The 19,845-nt window shown below is 39.9% G+C and overlaps 1 protein-coding gene across 9 annotated transcripts in view; it reads left to right on the top strand.

The window, feature by feature from the left end:
• Positions 1–19,845, top strand: part of LOC113965585 (plexin-B2-like) — a 176,119-nt gene that overhangs the window by 115,056 nt on the left and 41,218 nt on the right. Inside the window, exon 1 of one of the 9 annotated variants that reach the window (XM_027679205.1) lies at positions 1,870–1,888. The exons of the other annotated variants lie outside the window; for them this stretch is intronic. The gene's annotated coding sequence lies outside the window, so the exon portion shown is untranslated. Of the gene's footprint in view, positions 1–1,869; positions 1,889–19,845 lie in introns of those variants that run through there. 9 annotated transcript variants of the gene reach the window in all.

A 19,845-nucleotide genomic window follows, 5' to 3' on the forward strand; every position in this document is an offset into this window, starting at 1 on the left:
CTGCATGATGTTGTTAGTTTCAGACCTCAGTAATTCACATTGTGCTTGAGAAATGTGAAACAATTGAGTATCGGCCTTGAGTTGGGTCTCACAGAAGGGACCTACAATACCAGCCAGGATTGCTGATATTTGTGGAGCTGGAGGTGTTGGTAAAGGCTTCATCTGGAATAGTTTTTTCTCATTGTCTTATATATTTAAAAATGAGGGAGTTGGTCAGAATTATTTTTACCTTGCAGTTAAAGGGAGGAGATAGTCTAATATTCTGGCACTGTGGTTTACCTCTTACTTTTATACCACTGGATATACCCAAAGAAAGATAGTTTGAAACAGGAAGGGTATTTCTAGAGCAGTTTCTCAACTTTCCTACCAAAACATTTTGAAATATACATCTGAACTTTAGAATCTGTTTTATTATGCTCTGTTTGTAGCTACCAAATTTAGAAAAATTCTTAGTCTTTCAAATGATAGGAGAGCAAAACAGGTATGTCCCAAGAATCTGAAGTCGGTGTTGCAACAGTAACAGCCCAGCCAAAATACTGAGCTTTTTACACGACTTTCAAAGATTATTGTTGGTTTAGGATTTTATTCTTTCTTCCATGGTATTCCATTGTTGACTTTGAGGTGGGTTTTTTCCCCTGAAAATTGGACCCCTTTGTGCTTCTCAAGTATTTTTTTGGGGTTTTCACCTCTGATATGCTGCCTTGGTCACCAGATGAGAATGGAATGGATGCTCTTGTTAGTCAAGCATGAAAAATTAACATCTGTTGGGCTTTAAAGCAGATTTCCAAGTAAACTGTAAAAAATGTGTAATCCTAGTAAGAAGATAAACTTGACATAATCGCTAGTTTCAAGAAAGTAATTTTTCCAATTTATCAGATGATAATTTAGTGGAACATGTAAAAAAAAAAAAAGTGGCTAAGGGAAATATAATGGCTGCATTAATGAAACAGGTGAGCATAGCCAGCTTTGTTATTCCAATATGAACAAGCCTTGTGAGTCCAGAGTGTAACACCACAATCTGTGTGTGATACTGGAGACTGGAGTCAAACATGGAGAGAGTTTTCTTTCTTTCACGTGGCCATCGTTTGGAAGAAAGAGTAATGCAATCACCTCCAGGAATCTAGATGAAGGGGTGGATGAGGAAACCACTGAGAGGTAAAAGTGCAGAGAATATGGAGAATTCATGATCCCCCTGAGAGGAAGAACACTTGTGGCTGGTCTGTAGGCAGTGCTGTGCTTGTGTATCCAATGCATGGGCTTCCCTCCACAACTGGCAGTAGAGAGAGGCTTCTCTGGGACCTAGTAATACAATCCCTCCCAAACTGTAAACTTCCTTTCCTCCTTATCCTCCTAAACCTATGGGCTCTTTACTCAATTTGGGATATGGTAAAAGAAGATGTTATTCAAGTGGAGTGGCAGTAATTGGGTAAGAAGGGAAGGAAAGGTATTCCTGAGGGTTTTTACACAAGAATGCTGCTAGCTTTTCATGTTTGCCCAAGTCAATTATATATATTTCTCTGTACTGGAAAACCTGCTTTAGAGGGAGAGGTTGGTATTTCCAGATCCTAGATGTACTTTGAGATCCACCACAGCAAACTACTGAAAACTAACTAGTATTAAACATAGGCCTTGTTTTTCATCTTCTTTCTCCCTACCTGGAAGGGAGGGGCAGCTCTTCCTGACTACACAACACCCTTTGAACAAGACAGATTTCACTCTAGTGTTTACATAGTGTTTCCCATACACAAATGTGGACTACTCCCTGTGAAATAACACAGAGCCACAAGATGCTCTGATGAAGACTCAGTGGGATTGTAAACGTCCTGCTTCTGATTTCTCCTTTCTTCACAGTTTCCTTTTAAAGTGTTTCTTTCTTGGGAACTTTATGGTAAGTGTCTGAATGCATCTGCTATGACTGTCATTTCATCTCCTTGAGTCTCTTCCTATAGCAACATCTGGGAAATTTGTTTAATTTACTTCAATGTGAAATTGCTTTCAATTTGTCAGACATCAGCTTTAAGTGTTTGACTCCCAAGTGAAGAACATATCATTAGCTGATTATTATTTCAAGAGTTAAAGTTTGTGTAACTAATATTCTAAACCTCAACCAAATCCAGGTATTTTGATGACCATGCTTTAATAGCTCCTCTGATTAATTTATGATGAAAAGAGACAATTAGATAGTATATAACAGTGTTGATTTTTACAGCAACATTTTTTTCTCAGTCAAAAAACACTGTTGTAATAAAACTCAGGAAAAAGAAAATAAGCAAATCTGTTTACTTTGCTTTGCGTTTTCTACTGACAGGTTCTTAGTGATTTGGAATATGTTAAAAGGAAAGGTAACAGCAGAATGTGACCTGTAGTTTCAGAGCGTATTGGGTGCAGGCAATGCAAACATCCACATAAAGTCATCCCAGGAAACTATTTTTCTTAATATTTTATAGTATGCAATTTAGTCTTCTGCTTCCTCTATTATTCCACTATTTTTCCCTAGTATGCACATCACCATGGTACATGAGTATCTACTGCATAATCTTTTCTCCACCTGTCCTAGCTGTATGCATGCATAGAGCGGAAATTAATTTGTTATGAAATCGAAACTGTAAATAAGAACTAATATGTTAGCTTACCTAAGCATTTGAAAATATATACGATATAAAGTAGTATTGTCACCCTTACTGTGCAGCAGCAAGTAATACAACAGCCAAAGAACCAGTCTTGTACATTACTCTTCACCAGATAGTTGTAGTCTCTGCTTCCACCCTGTAATATTTTCCACAGGGCTTGGCCATTGCTAATTAGCAGCTGAGGGAGGGAGGCACTGGGAGATAATAAGATATCACTTTTCCCTCCCTGTTTTTCCTCCCATACCTATCTCCCTCACCCATGCAAGGGAATGCAGAGCAATGTGCTGGAGTGAAGAAACCACATCTAGAAGGATCTGTGACTGCCAGCAAGGCAGGAGGCAGATGGAATTATACTCTGTTAGGTGGTCATGCATCTGAGGATGTCAGTGAAAAAGTAGAAGACTAAAATGCCCTTTTTTCACTGTATTGTTATATTTCTTTAATGTGTGTGACAGGCTGAAATCCCTCATGAACAGCTCTAAGCCCCATCCACAGACCCCTGAAATAGTACTGACTCCTGTCCAAGAGGTTTAATAATGCTACATGGCATCATGATACTTGCTTTCTTGATAATGATATCGACAATGGGACTTCCATAGTCTTCAACCTGTCAAGAGGTGCTGTTCCCAGGTTTTGGCCTTCTCTAACATCTCAGCCAATTTATTGGGTTTTTCCTTCTGCAAAACCTCTCAGCTCTACTTCCCAAACTAGAGCAGTAATTAGCCTCTCTCCCCAGACAGTGGATTAAAGCCACTTAAACCTTTACCACCCTATCAAAGCAGTAAGGAATTTAGATTATCAATTTGCATAAAACAGTGCTATATTTATTAAAATATATATGTGTGTGTATATAATTAAGTGAGCCAGTGCAATACATGAGAAATTAATAGGAATGTGGCCCATACTAATGGTGTCAGTGATTGCTGAATCTGTGCAGTGAACAGGAGTACTTTGAACATGTCTGGAATTTGGAAAGTATATATCCACTCAGGAACATTAGTTGCCTCATTGTGTTTAGATGACTTATATAATTCAGAGTTAATGATTGAATTCACGTTGAAAAACAGTCTGCTCATCTGCTGCTACTCCAAGTCTCAGGGAGACTAAGTACAAAATAGCCATTTTGAGGAGTGATACTGAATCGAAGGCAATTTTCTTACCTTTTAGCTCCTTCGTGGTAAGTAGTGCTTATCCCTCAAGCAGGTGCACGGAAAGTACCACCAGTAAATGCTGATGAGTTCTTCAAGGAGGGAAGTGATGAATGGAAGATATGGTTATAACTACATAACCATTTAAAAATCTCTTTCTTCCAATTATGTTGTGTGGAACAAGGATTTTAAGCATCCACTGAAGATACAATTTTCTGAGCTGTGGGGATTTATTGATTTATTACATTTTTCTCCTCTCCATGGCATCAGTGGGGAGGATTAACTTTCACTTACACTCAGATGTCATTTTTCACTGGTACTATCACCCCCATTCTCCATCCAAATGTGCTGCTGAAATGTGGCAGGTGGTTTTTCCAGTAATTGCATGCTACTTCATTCCATTTTGAATGGAAGTATAGAGTACAGTGGCCTTCCTCTCTCATCACCAGCATACTTCACAGCCGTGTGGTATTGACTGAGAAAATCCAGAAGAGTGGGCTCCCCTTTAGATTGCAAAGATGTGTTATCTTGCTGTATGTTCCCTAAGGAGGCAGTAACTTAATTCCTGCGCAAACAGCTTCTGACTCCAGCACTTTTTGCATGACCAAAAAAAAAAATCTATTTTTCAAGTGTCCAGTTTTTATGATAGAAGAAACTGTACATGGTTTTGAGTATTTAAAATTTGCTATTCGGTGGATCGTATGCAAGTTTCTATTACAGTATACATATGCTTGATCTCATTCTGAGGCCAGCAACCATGCTCTCATAGAAGGCAGCTTTTCTTTGGCCCCAGCTGTGCTAAACACTATTGTAATTAGCACGATGGTTAACTTAATCAGAGCACTTGGCTCGAAAGAGAGGTGTTACCGAGTGCACCATAATTAGCATTTTTATTTCTTTGATCCTGAGTGTGTCTTTATTGACAGAAATATCAAGAGCTTGTTTGTTTTTTCTTTTAACACATCAGGAGGCAGAAATATATGTGGCTGTGAGACTACGAAATTAGTAATGATTTTTTTAATTATTTTTTTTTTAATAAAACTGTCTCAAAGGAAGTAGAAGAGATAAAGATCTGCATGTATGGAAAAAATGGTATCAAGCCTCAGTCTTTACTACTGCAGCATGTGGGCAGGTATATGGCCAGGAAACAGCTCCTGGGACTGCTGCAGCCTTGTGAAATTGCATGGACAATGTTAACAGCATCTTAAACATTTCTAGCATGCTGCTGTGGATGACATGGCTGCTATTTGAGTCTGTAGAAAAGGTGCTGTTTCCTTAAAGTGAGGAAGGGGAATGCTGCAAGTATGATCTGTTTGGCAATAAACCCTAAAGATTTGGATGATACTGTAGCAGCTAAAGCTTTAGATGAATGCCAGCTCGGTCACTGAAACATAGGCGTCCCATCCTACATGCCTGATATAAGCAGGTGGTGAAAGCATGCAGCAGACCAGATGACTGCTGTTCATGAAAAAGCATAACATTTATGCTGTCAGACAAAATGCTGAAGTCTTCCAAACTTGCATCTGGCATCACCGCCTTGATTGCAGGGGAGGAGAGTCAAGACGCCTGGGAGGCTCTTCTCATTACACACCACTGAGTGGAGCGGTCGATTGCAATGCCAACAAACCCAGCATATTAAAAATTGGGGACTTTTCAGTAGATGAAGCCACTGTCAGCCTTCCTTGGATAGCCTTTGTTAGGTTTGATAAACATGCCCATGTTGCAGTGGGATGCCTGTAATGCTTTGTATCTCCAGTGCATACACAATGAGTTGGGTGTAATTTGTCTCAGTTGGTTTTGAGCATTTGTTTAACAATCTGGAGCAAGTGCTATATGTGCTTGTTTTTATTGACTTTGAGATGATGTTAGCTCAGGTATTGGTAGACACAATATACCACAACAATTTGTATATTCAACTTCCATATGGCCTCTATAATTTTGACTACTGGTTTTAAAAAGAAGATATAGCGATAATTGGGACCCCTGGTGGCCTAGTGGTTAGCGTGCAGGACTTTCACTGCTGCGACCACGGGTTCAAATCCCGGTCTCCTGGCCTGATGGAGGTCGTTAGCCCTGTGTGGCCATCCATCTATGAGAAGGACACTCTAAACAAACCTACGTCCTGAGGACCTCACTGCCATTGTCCAAGCTTGCTTGGCCCCGGCAGATGAACCTTAGGATTAAAGGGTGGGCTCAGTTCAGCGCAGGCTGTGTCTCACCTAAAAAAATCCATTGCGCAGGCTGGAAAGGTAAAAGACCTTTCCCCAAATCTTCGTTCGCGAAGATGGGCCATTATTATTATTATTATTATATAGCGATAATTATAATGGAACACTGGGGAAAAAATAGTTGAGGATCCTCTTCCAAGAGCTCTTTGCAGGTTTTCACTCTTCCTTTATGTATGTCTGTCTCTTTGCAGTCTTTTGCAAAGAGGAATACCTGTGTTCTTACAGTTCATTTGAATCTGCTTTGCCAGCAGAAAAATCATATGCTAATAGAGGCTGCAGAGAATGCAGCTGTCATTAAGGGACTTGATATGTTATCCTTGACTTCACTAGATTACTTTTATCTACTCAGGATGGATAAGTAATTTTTAAAACGTTTATATAACTAGGTTTTAGGTCAATAGCAGGTTAAATGGTTTATTTAAGTAATCTTTCCTGGTGGAACGTATGTGGAAAGACCCTCTCTCACTATTTTTACAAGATTATTTTCATATCAGCATTAAAGCAGCAAGCAGTCTCTTTGACAGTAAACCTGGAAGATACCCATTATTTGAGAGACGTGATAAAAACAGTATAATCTTTTCCAATACCCATACAAAGCCAGTTATTGTCTGTTTCTGCCATTCCAGTTATTTATGTAATTATACTTAATGCCACACAGATTTAGAAGAAAAAGAAATTGTTGCTGCTGGTTCTGATTAATATTTTTCTATCCTGAGATCATAAAAACAGGAAAAATGCCTCTTATGGTGGTAGAGAGAATAAAGGACTATGGATTTGCAAACGATTGATCAGAGGAGCTGAACCAGAATGGGGGAGGTGCCTTTTTTGAGTCTGTCTCCTGTGCACATAATGGCATCATTCCTAAAGCTCACAGATTGCTAGGAAATGCTGTCATCACATAATATCACTCCTGGGATGTTAATACCTTTATTAAACTGAAGTCTGTAGTAATTCTACAATGGATTTCAAAGATATAGAATTTAACTAGCTTAAACCTGGACATATCCGGGCTGTCTGGCTTTGCCCAGTTCTTCTGTGCCACAGTCCTGGTGAAACTATTTACCTTGAGGCCAAAAAGTGTTTAAATAGTAAGATACCTCCCATACTGTCTTGCTTAGCATAACTGAGTTGGTTCGGGACAAGGAGCTCTAGGTAAGCCCCTGCCTTCCATCTAATCCTACATGCTGGAACAATCCAAGGTGGCTTGTAAATGCCCTGGAAAGCATACCAGTGCTTTTAGACTCCAGGATTAGGGGAGCTGCTTGAAAACTTACAGATGCCTCTCATATGCAAATTTACTGCATTCAATTGCGCACAGTCTCAGTATTTGAGTTGCTTCTTCACAGTGTCTGAAGAGAAGGAAACTGGCCACGTATCACTTCTACAGCAGAATGCTCAAGTTAGAAGTTCAGATTTGGTTCAGCAAAGCTGGTGTATCCATTTAAATCAGAAAAAGGAAAAAATGGATTTTTTCTTGAGGTCCACTCAAGAAATTAATATGTGATCATAGGTCTTATAACATAGTGTTCATCTAGTTTGGTCAGCTATAGTATTATATATTTAAACAAATTCACCACTTAGCCTGAAAGTTCTGCCTGAGCTAGATAATGCCAATTTAAAAAAACATCCAATCTCATTTTTTTCTTTTAAAGACTTTAGGTGATGGCAAATTTACTGCATGCAAATTTGAAAGGTTTCAGTGACTTAATTGCATTCATTTCTAACACTTCCCCCTCATTTTTAGCCTGATTTTTTCCTCAGAGTTCTGTTTTTCAACTCTGTGTCCTGTTACACTCCTTATTAAACATCTCTCACTAATGTAAGTATTTATGGACTGTGATCAAGCCATTATGAACTTTCTCTTTGTGAAAATAAATAGACTGAATTACTTCTGGTTCTTGCTTTAGGACATCTTTTCCTGACTCTGAATCCTTCTTTCAGCTCCACCCTGAATCCTTTCCAATTTGTCATCATATTTTGTGCAGTGTGGATGCCAGACATGGCCATGTATGCTTGCAATAATTTCAGTCATAGGCATCTCAGAAACTGAATTTTTTTACCTCTCTAGGAGTGAGGGTAGAATGAGTTCACCCCAAAGATCTGGGTTGTTAACCCAGCTGTGGAAGAGGGAAAGGAGAGAGAGCATGGCCAGGACTGGAAGGAGCTGGTTCATCATTTCCTCCCATTGACACTTCTGCCAACAGTAACAAGAGGACGTTTGGGTATGAGTAGGCAAAGCAGGCAGCAGGTCCATGACTATCACTTAGCATTGTTTTGCTTACGACCCAGTTGACGTGGATAACCTCAACTTCATCTGTTCCTAGTAATGCTCCTCTGAAGTGCTATAATGATGTTTTCTGCTTTGTGACTTCCCCTACTTCATGTATTGAAAGATCTTATTAATTTCCTTAGCCACTGCATCCCTGCCAGAGTTTTAGTTGTGGCTCACTGTGGCCCTGAAGTCATTCTTCAAGTCACTGCTTTCCAGATTAGTTCACCACCTTACAAGTTTAACCTATATTTGAAGAAGCTTGACCTTGCATTCTGTGACTACGATAAGTAACGTCATTCAAAGAGCTACATGGAGCATATTTTTCAGCTCATTTTGAACTGACCAGCCCTTAGTCTGGCTGGTATACCATTATTTATATCACCTTCACCTTAACTGCCATAGTCACTTAAGATTATAGATTAGAGAAAGACCAAGATCTATCCATACACAAATCAACCAAATCATTTGGTTCTGGGAGTACCATTTTCTGAAGTCTCTCCTATTTAATTGCAAAATTTCTATTTTGTGGGATGCATGACTGTTTTATACTCCTCTTTGAGAGGAAGAATGAAAAAGGCAAGTCATCTTTCATCTTGCAGTTCTTGTGTTCTGTGTGGGGTTCTACTACTGCAATGCAGTTGAAGATACTGCAGAGGGATATTTAAATTTAAGCCAAAAAAATCCCCTAATTAAAGTGAAGAAAAAATTATGAATGCATTTCTATTTTTAGTATTCATGAAACTTGCCTTCGCAGAACCTTTGGGCTTAAATTAATAGACATTCCATTTTTAATTGGAGCATTTTGTGGCATGCAATGGTTTATAATAACGAGTGAGTTAGTTAGGCATTTATTTGAAAACTAAAACATTCAGGGAAGCCAGTGTGGGGTTTTGGATATAATATTGACTTCATAGATAAAAGGGACAGGGGAGGGAGGCAGATGAGCTACAGACAAATGACACTATTGGACATCTTACTTAGCTGTGCCTTCTGGATGCTATCCTTAAGCAACCAGGGCAAGATAAAGATATCACAAAACATGCCAAAAAATGAATTCAAAATAATAATTTTTCAACCTGCAAGCTGTATGTTCATATGTGAGTCAGGTGTTACAGAATCTCTCAAGAGTTTTGCTTTCCTTACACCCACTCCCATAGATGAGCTTCAAGGTTGTTCTATTTGTGCTCTTTGCTGTTACTCACATTATGCATAGGCTAAAATAAATAGGGATTTGCTGCCCAGGGAATAATGTCAGCTAGATGAGGGTTTTTTTGTGGCATCCAGCAAAAATAAAGAGGGAAAAGGGAAAGCCGTGGAACATGCTGTGGTAGCCAGTGCTTGATGGGCAGCCTCCTGCTGCTCTGCAGGAACACAGCTCCCTTGGGCAGTGCTGGCAGATCAGGTCCTCTTCTGAATCCAGGTGATTTCGATTCCAGAAAGCTAGTCTTTTTCCCATTATGCCAGATTACCATGCTAGATTCTGTTTAAGGGAAGAGGAAAGGAACATTTAAGTTTGCAAGACTTGTCATGTGTTTTCAAGTCACTGCTGCACAGCAACTACTGTCCTTACTGCTGCTTAATCATACCACCCTAAAAACTGCTAAATCAGTTAAAAAATTCAAATATCAGGAGATTGGGCTTGTGTTTTCTGTGTGAGAGTGTCTGCTTAGAAAAAACTGATTGTACATTTTACAGAAAGCAAATGACTTGTCACAAAACAGTGCTTTGTTCCTATGCTGGATGTTATCTTGAGCCATGAGAGCAGGGCTGTTGCTTCACATTTCATGTGCTGCGTAACTTCCCTCCCAAAAGCCAGAGCCATCAGAGAACTGTTATTGCCTCCTTTACATGGTGGCAATCGTAATTACTGCATCAGCCTTAGAATAAATACACAGCTAATCAAATATGATGATGAGAAGTAGAATAATAGGCAGACTAGTAGGACTATGGTAAAAATGTTTGCTGGGGTAAAGCTTTCCTGGCATGTTGCTTGAAGCCAAAGTGAAGTCCACCTCTTCCAAACACTGTATTTAGGACAGGTTCAGCCTTGTTTTGTTTAGAGAGCATCTCCATCAGTCTGAATTACATTTTTCCTCAAATGATTTGCTGCAGATTAAATTATCCTTTCAGTTGGGATGGGGAAGTAGAAAGAAATATTCCCATATTTCCCCCCCAGAGCAGGTGGTTAAAGTACACTGCAGCAATGCAAAGGATGTTGTCTTTACCAAGCACAAGCATAGATTTGAACTGGATATCTGCAAAAATTGCTTATCAAAGTTGGAGATTACAGTTACCTCAGAAAGGATAAGATGTTTTACCAAACATTGAATATTAGCATTAAAACAGTGGATACCTGGATCATGGCATTGTAGAGTATGAAGAAGAATGCTTTATCTTTAATCTAGTCTAAACAGAGCCTATTTCCAAGTTTTACTAACTTCCATATTTTCTTAAAAATAGACTTGATATAACACCAGTAGTGCTAGAGTAGCTTATGTCTCCTGCCACGGAGAACACTGTCCCAGCTGTTTCCGGTCTTACTAAAACGTAATTAGACCATGTTGAGTTTGTCCATGAAGAGGCAACAGAAAGAGTTACACCGCATCAGGAGCCACTTTGTTTCATTGTCCTTAATGCCAGTATTTGAAATCCAAGCAGAAGTATCCTGATGGTCCAGTATGGAGAGTAATGAGGAATGAATATCTCAAGCCTAATGAGCTAATCTTCTAAATAAAAATGCTGAAGTGTTAGTTTTCATAGAGATGTAGTCCCCTACAATAGCACCAGCTTCTCTAGTTTGAGAGAGACTCCTTGTTATGGTCAAAGATTACTTAAGTTTCCTTTTCAAAAATTTTTTTTCTTCCTTTTTCGTAGCTGTCCTTGTTAGTGCTATATTGTAAGCATATTTTGAAAGGAGAGAATAATCTCCTTTTCCCCTTTCCTTTTTTTAAAGTTTTTTCTTTATTTTGAATTACACGGTCATTTTAGAGATACCATCAGAATGACCTTTCCTTTCCTAACAACTCTGCCAGGAGGACATCAAATTGAATGTTTCATTATTAGCCTCCTACCATTCAGACAATCGAGTGACTTTTTTTTTTTTTAATAATTCCAAGTTCAAGAGTTAAAACTTGGAAAATTATTAAAATCAGTCATGTTTAAAGAATGAGAACTTTTAAATGCAAATTGATATGATAATGCTGAAACTTAGAGGTATAATTTATTCCAGAAATATGCAAAAAATGAATTTTAAGTATATATTATTGAAAAGTTCAAGTAGTTCTTACAAACTTGAAATATATTATCTTTGTGGCATGCTCATATACATATATATATATATAAAATTATGTTGACTAAATGGCAACAAATGAACCAGTGTTTACCATGGTAAGGAGTACATTGGGGGCATAACCATTAGACAAGGGTAATTTACTTTTAGCATTATCAGTTAGAAATACTGCAGTTGAGTGGAATATTTTATTACATGAAAACATCTGTAACCAATATATCCCTTGGGAGGCTTACGTGACCTGTGATCTGCTTTGAAAAAAATGTTTTGGTTTTATGAGGCTGCTCAAAAAAAGTATATGCAGCAGACTGTGTCTCAACAAATCTGGAAGGGGCTCCCTCCTCTGTGCACCTCCTGGAAATTTCTGGGAGCTGCAGCAATGTGTCTGCATTCCAGGCTGTAGTCTTCAAACTCACTCTATAACCTGTGGCACTGAAAAAGACTTAAGAAATGTGCACAGTCATGCACTCTACCTTTAGTACTACTAAACTTATTAGTATATTATATATATATATGTAAAATATTCAATACTATTCTGTGCCACATAGTGTTTCCATACAGTAATCCTTGCTATGAGGTATCCTAAAATTATAGCTGTCATAGTAAGGTTCGATCAAAAAGCGTGATGCAGACATCTGAAAGTATATTTATGTTCTATTAAAGTATGCCAGTGATACAAGACAAACAGCATCCTTAGTATATTTCTCAGGACTTGCTATGTACCTTTTCCTGGCTGCTTTTTTTCCCCTCTCTCCTTCAGTGAAGCCAGAATATGTCATCCCAACTTAAATTTGCAAAGCAAATTTAAGCCTGTGCTCTAGCCTTCATAGTACTTTGGCAGGAAAACAAAGTACCCAGCTGCAGAGGACTGTCAGTCAAGGCCTGGGAACTTAGGGAGCCAGGAAGACTGAGAGCTAGACAGTCTGAACTTGACAGCCCATTAGGTACCTGACCTTCTGCTTAAATGACTATTGAATTCTTGAAGATGTGGATTAATACTTTCTTTTGTTCTGGGAGTTCAGAGGTGAGATGGGCAGATAGGCGTGCCAATTAGAAAGGGCTTTGCCATGGAGTGCTGTGTGCCCTACAGTGCAAGGCTGTACTGCGAGTGGTGTCTTAGCATGCTATTTCTGCAGAAAACTATTGAGAAAAACTGCAACTTCTTTACAGAGGGGGAAAGGCGTCACACCCACCTAGGATCTCATTGTACTATAACACTCTATAAGTGGAGGCAAAATTACTTGTTTCTAGTTACTTGGCTACTGCCTAGACCTAGAAATCAAAACTGGCCAGTTTATAGCCATAGGCATAACACAGGCATGTTCCAGGCCATAATATGTTGAGAGGTTTTTTGGCATAGGGTGCTAAAGTAATAGGTTTCATGCCAGTAAGATCACGGCATTGCCCTTCTGTCATCATTTTCAGTTCACACGTCCTCCATGCAGCTCTGCAACCACAGGGGCCCAAACACAGCAGAATAGAGGGCATTTCTCAGCCAAAAAATCGTTTATCCCTTGAAATAGAGTGAGCTAGTGCTGCTTTTTAAAAAGTCTGCCTTGTCTGGAGAATATTTAAGACTCAGTCTTGCCCAATGAGTACTTTACCAGTGCAAAGGTAGAAAAAAACCTTTACAGGCATGTGAAACAGATCTCTTTTGTCTGTGGTGATAATACTGTGCCTGGGATTGGACTGACTGTGAAACAAAGTGTAATTCATCCCTAAATTTCTATCTGTTTGAAAGAATGAAAAGTATGTGCTAACAGGTTGGTGGCAGTGCGTGTTGGTTGCAGGTGTAGAATTGGGAAGAGTGCAAAAGTTTTGACTCAGCAAGGAGAGGCGCTGCAAGGTCTTTCCCAGAATGGAAAATCTTTCACTTTCTGTGCCCCAAGAGGTAGATGAAAATGAGTCTTATGGCATTTTTTCCACGTATGAGACAGTCCCAGGCAAGGCAAGGCAGACACAGTTGGGTGAGCTTTGTTTGGAGGAAGTTGCATCGTTTATCATGGAGGAAGCCACATAATTTCTCATTCGTGATCAGAAAAGTTTTAGATATTCTGAAATCAGTGCACAGACAATATCTAGAAATGGGACAGCTTGTTTTGTCTAGTTTTTTGAGTCTGCTAATGTCAGGAGGTGGAAAGTTCAAGTCTAGTGTTACTGGCCACACTCTTTCATTTTCTGCTGATGGGATTTAGAGAAGGCTATGGGAAAAGCAGAGAAAAAGGGCAGCAAGCCTAATGTAATGAGGAAGGAGATGGTATGTTTTGTTTTGAGAGAAGCAGGTGAACCTCCTATTTGGAGCAGAAATGTGTTGCAAAGTTAGTGTTTAGACAATGTGAAAATATCCCCATTGTTACCTCACACCAAGGAGCTGATGACAGAGCACGTGGGAAGCTCTTTGATCAAACACCTAGGTAATTTCTTAGCTCTCTGCTATAATTCAACATTTAAAAGCCAGTGAATGTTCTCCCACCACAGATACTTTTTAAATCTTTGACATTTCTTTGGAGAGATACTCTGAGTAATTTTGAAAATAAAAGCAAATATGTACAAATCCAGCTTTTTCCTTGAAGTGGTGTAAAGGTTTCACTGGAGAGAAATGGTTAAGTAGGATGAAAGCAGTGTAGTGTCAGACCAGTGTCATGACAGCAACTGCTTGCTGATTCCCACACACTCCATCCCAAATAATTGAGTTAAGGAATGTTATTAAATAGCACATGCTAACTTTTTAGTTTTGCAGCATTTAATAATTTATGCTGTTCTTCCGTTGACATCATCTCATGTCACTGGAGTGCATTTTAACAAGAGGTATGTAGTTCTGGTAATCCCCAGGAAATCTGCACACTGTTTACCAAAACCCACTGTTTTTTAAAGAAGAGTTGTGCTTTGCCAAGGGACCTGGAGCATGTCAGACTAGAAAAATGCTTCATTTGATGCCTGAGAGGAAACAATGTGTGTGTGGACATAAAATCTTATGCCTTCATGGTAAAAACATAGAGGTAATTGGCTAAGCCATGGTGTTTTGCTTCCAGAAACGGGAGGGCGGTCAGGCCAGCTGCTTTCTTACTGAATCTTACTAGCAGGTCTGCAGACAGAGGTTTCCAAAAAGCACCTAACTTCACACAGCTGATGACAGATCTTGCTGTTTACCTACAGCAAACAAGCTGAAGAGCCAGCTTTTCTTTTCTTTTCTCTGTTTTTTCATCCAGACAGTCAAAACTGTATTTTAGTTTGTTCTGAACCTGATATTGCAAGGGTATTTTTTTTGTCCTGCAGGCTTTCCACTTAAAGAGTTTAGTGACTATAAACGTGCAATGATCTTTTTTACCTCTGCAACCCACTTGCATTAATCCACTTTTGTGCTACTTGGCAGATGAGGTGAAACAAATGAAAAACTGTGTTAATTATTCATCAGCTAAAGTATCTCTTTCAGTGTTTCAGGTTTATAGATACCTTTGAATAAACTAATTGATTTTAATAATAATATTCCAAGTAGTTTTAATTAATAATTTAAATATAATTGTTTTGGTAAATTCTTAACCTTATTCTGAGCAGCTGGCACTGGAAAACAGAATTTGGCAGCGATTTAACTTCAAAAATATGGAGCTAGTTTTCTGCAGCTGTTATCAAATGAAATTAGTAACTTGAAGGTGTGGGATTTTTTTTGGATGAAAGGCTAATCAAGTCCAAATTCAATTATGTTCAAATCTAAGATAAAACATGAAAAAAAAGTGCAGAGTAGGGACAGAGAGTTTCCTAAGACATTCACACCTTAATGTGGCTGAGCAGGGGAGTGAAGGAGGAGGAAGACGTTAGTGCCAGAGCAATCACATCTTTTATCTCAAGAACTATTTTCAGCAAGGTATGCTGATCTTATTTTCCATCCTCCCACGCTTTGGATAAGAGTTTCGGGAAACTTTATTCTTCCTTTGCTGGGTGTGGATCTAATAGAGATTTCAATACCAGGGCACCTCCAACCTTTCAGGCAGACTAGTTGTTTGAGTCACTGCAGAAGAAATTAAGGTATGTCAGTTCAGATAGGAAGCTGATTTACTGTGATTTGTCAGAAAAATCTCTGCTTCCTATGCTAGTGTTGCAGACTTTAACCACTGTTTGTGTGGACAGAAATATTGTTTGTCAAATAGTTTTCCCATGGATGAGAGAGGCTTTTAACACTGTAGCACTACAAACAAGTGGGCTTGTGGTGGCAGAGCTTTATAACCCGGGGAGCAGAGCATGGGATGGAAACTGGGTGAGAGCAAATGCTTCCAGATGGGTGCAGCATCCTCCCGCAGAGGTCCTGCATTGGTGCGCTCAGTTTGCTGGCAGCACAGGCAGCTTCCAGCCCTGGCTGCAGCGAGCTCCTGTTTCTCTGTCCATCTCCTGCTGCACATCTCTGTTCCTTATAACCCCTACCGCCCTCCCAGCAAGTGGGGTCCATCCTGTCAGTAGCAACACAGCGTGCCATGTTGAGGATGAAGACAAGGACAAGTGTGAGGCCGAGGCGTTCTGATGCCACCACTGCCCTACCAGCCTGTACCACAGCAACTGCCCCAAGATAGGGCATGGGGCACTTCTCAGCCGTACGTGGAGCCAGTTTCAGTGTCTTTAATTACATCTGTGGTTTGGATCACTTTGCTTGACCATTAAAATCCATTCCACAACGAGTAGTATTGAAGCGAGCAAGGAATATTTGTGGTGGCTGTGGATTTCCTCCAGGCCTACAGGAAAAGTAAATTAGTTACTGAAAACTTGACAGTTTGTCCTGAGTGCTTAACTCCTTCCTCTCTGGAAGCTGGCTTTTCAGAGGCAAGTGACTTTAAAAGGAAATAATATGCCTGATGCCTTTTTATTTCCCCACCCCCTCTTAACGGTAGGGCTGTAATTGCAAAACCAGCCAGAAGTGATTTGTTTGAAGAGGAAGTGTGGGAACTTCCTTTATAAATATTGCCTTTCCCTTCGTGTGGATCCAAACGTGGTTTCCTCTGCTGGCGGAAAAAAATGTGCTTGAAGTGAACAACAAGCACTTTTTCCCGTAGCTCATGCCCCATGTAAGCATGAAAGCAAGCGGTTTTACTAAAAAAAAACGAAAACAAAACAAACAACAACAACAAAAAAAAACAAACAAAAAAAAAACCAAAAAAAAAAAACCCAACCGACCAAAGAAAAAAAGCAGGTTGCTGGTCAGGGAAGAACTGAAGTTGGCTGAACCATTGGGTCATCTGGGTTTTTGCCTAACCGTTCCCTGTCAATGCCTGCAGACAGGCATCCTCTGCTCAGGAGTGTGGGGCAAGTTATGGTCCCGTGGAGGGGGCTGGGGGAAAATCAGTGTTTACAGAGCCTGTGATTACAGAACCCACTGTGACTTGCTCTGCAAGATAGGGCAATATCAGCCCAAACCCAGCTCCTATTGCCGTTTGGAATGGTTTCTTTTCTAAAAAAGCCTCAACATATGTATCTTTCCTAGTGAAGTAGAAACAATAGCCTATACCCTTCCCCAGCCTTGAAATACCTTTGAATTCTTTGCAGAAGAGGGGTTCACCTGCCCGAAGAGCAGCTACATCCAGGGAATTGTCTGTGCTCAGCAGTAGCAGGTAGGTTAAGCTCACAGGGAGGGAGCAATTTTTAACCTGACAGGCTTAACCCTGCTATATTGTTGCACTTTTTGAGGCTTGGGTTTGTGGGGTTTTTTTGTGGTTTTTTTGTTGGTAGTGGTTTTTTGTTTTTTTTTTTTTTAAGTGCACAGTATCAGAGTGTATGGGCTCCTTGGGTGTGCAGGCAGCCAGCTGACCTGGCTTGCTAACACAAATTGGTGCAGATGATGGGAGTCAAGGCAGGGGGTCCACTTCCCAGCTCTGAAGAATTCCAAATTGGGAAGACAGGTCACGGAGAAAGCGAGGGAGAGTGTGGAGGGAATCAGGCTGATTCTCTGAGAGCCACTGAAGATGAGAAGAGCCCTTCTGCCTGATTTGAAGGAGAGAAGAGTTCTTATATTGCTTATAATAAGGCAGAGCATTGTCTTGTTCATTGGATTTGATGGGCAAATGAGAGATTCCTGGTATTATAACACTGGATTGATGTGATGCTTTCTGATCTGGCCAGTGAGAGGCACAATCAGGCCAATGTTTTACTAATGGGAGGTTTCTGATTGTTATACATTTCTCAGTGGGGAAGAAGAAATTTCACTCAAGCTTCAAACCAGGCTTTGTAGTGGTTCGTTTTTGCACTTTTAGAAACAAACAAAAGAATAAAATTTGCAGCGCAATGGGCTATCCCAGAAAAAATCAGTCACAATCAAAGGACACACATAAAACTTCACTCTTTCCACTTGGGCCTGGGTGAGGCTTGACTGGCTCACCATGCTAGTAGTTCTCACAGCCTCTCATATCTTGCTTCAGAGGAATGGACATCCCAGTGCAGGATGACAAAGGAGTGGGAAGTGAACTTTAGGTGATTTTTACTTTTTATATAAAATCAAAAATAAAGCTCTCATCTTTTCACTTCCTCCTGCACTTCCTTCTCTGTTCAATGTCATGCAAATGCATTTAAAGCCCTACAGCGCTCAGGATAAGCTCTCAATCCTTTTATGCCTTTCTCCTTGTTTTCTACACCATCTTTTGCTGCTATCTCCTTATGTCACTTATTCCCTCTCATTCATGCTGCATTCCCCATTTAATGACCTTTATCCCTTTTTACCTTCTTACACGTAACATTTTTTTCCTCTCCTTTTTCACACTCCCACTGTCATGCCTGCTCCTTTTTCCAATAAAGCAGGCTGCATTCCTCAATTCAGGGAGTAAACCTACAAATTCTTGTGCAAGTACTCCCACTGATGTGAAGAGATTGCAGGACTGGGTCCTAGCTTGGCAGATGTATGGGGAAAGGCAGTGGAGCCAATTTTAAAACAGTCTTAATTACTTTGGTGGTTTGTATTGCTTTGGTTGACTACTAAGATGCATATTTCTAAGCTGAGGTGTGCAGCAGTGGCACTGTATAAATAAAGAATTTCAAGAACTTGGTATAAAAGACTTTATAGAGGTAATATATTACTTTCAGTCAGGGGAAATGGAAGGACACCTTAAAATCAGTTTTACTAACACCCTGTGTTTAAAAAAGCCCCTTCTTTTTCTTTTTGTTTAACCTCCTGTGCAAGCCGGGGCATGTTTGAGGCTCCCAGGATCCAATTTCATGTAGTATCCTATTTCAAATCCAGGCCAGAGCAGATCGATCGAAAATCAGTGCTGTCAGAAATAAAACTGCCTGTGGAATGCCTTCAATGACATGAAGATGAAAGGGGGAATGTAATGTAGCAGATACTGATTTTCTTTTTTGAGGTGTGAGGCTCTGAAGCAGTGTCCTTGAATGTTGCACCATTTACCTTGATTGAACAGTAACGGTTGTAGGACAATTTTGGTGAATTTTTGTGTTCTTCAGTTAGTAGTTAACAGCTGTGTTTTGTGAAGGGGGAGTGGTTGGTGTTGCTGGGGCTGTTTTAAGCCAAAGCAGAAGCTGTAGAATATCTTATGGCGAGCATACAGCTACCTCTAAGTCTGCACAACACCAGAATAACACAAGATTCCTAATAATTCTTGTCAGTGAAGTACTTACTGGTATTTTGAAATGATTGAACAACTTCAGTACTTTGAAAACTACTGGTGAATGCAAACCTGTCAAACTGATCTGTGTTTATACTGGCTTTTAAGGTTTTTAAGGTCAAACATAGATGGCAGTCTGCTTCATTTTCCTTTATAATTCTATGACTCTTCTCTTCCCTGGCCCACAGAGGCCAAAGGTTCAAAGTAAGAGAGGATTATCTTAGAATTGAGAACAGAGAGAAACAGTAATATTGTTTTAGGACTCTGAAGGAGCAGGAAAGTGAAGGAAAAACTAAACATGTGAGCTTTGGTTAATTTTGAATTCTGGGTAATTTAAAAATTTGACTATGCCAGTATTGTGTTGACTTCCTGGAAAACTATGAGTAAACTTTGTTCTGCTGTATAGTGCTGGTCTGTCTCCCGTCACCTGCACTGGGTGATGCTCGTGACATGGTGAGCATCCTGCACTGGTGGGAGACCACTAGGTTGCACAAATAGGTCCCTTGCACGGAGGCAGTGTGTCATGGAGGTAGTGTGTCATGGTGGCTGGCCTTGGCCCCATTTGCTCTCAGAATAAGGGGTGAGGCTTCAGAAAAAAAAGTTGGTGTCCTCACATTCTAAAAAAGTGCTGCCTAAAACCAGCCAAGAGGATAGCAGTAAGCCAAGCAGAGGAGAAAGGAAGT

The sequence above is a fragment of the Neopelma chrysocephalum genome, unplaced genomic scaffold (genome assembly GCF_003984885.1).
Source record: "Neopelma chrysocephalum unplaced genomic scaffold, ASM398488v2 Primary Assembly neopelma1_45, whole genome shotgun sequence".
NCBI lineage: Eukaryota > Metazoa > Chordata > Aves > Passeriformes > Pipridae > Neopelma > Neopelma chrysocephalum.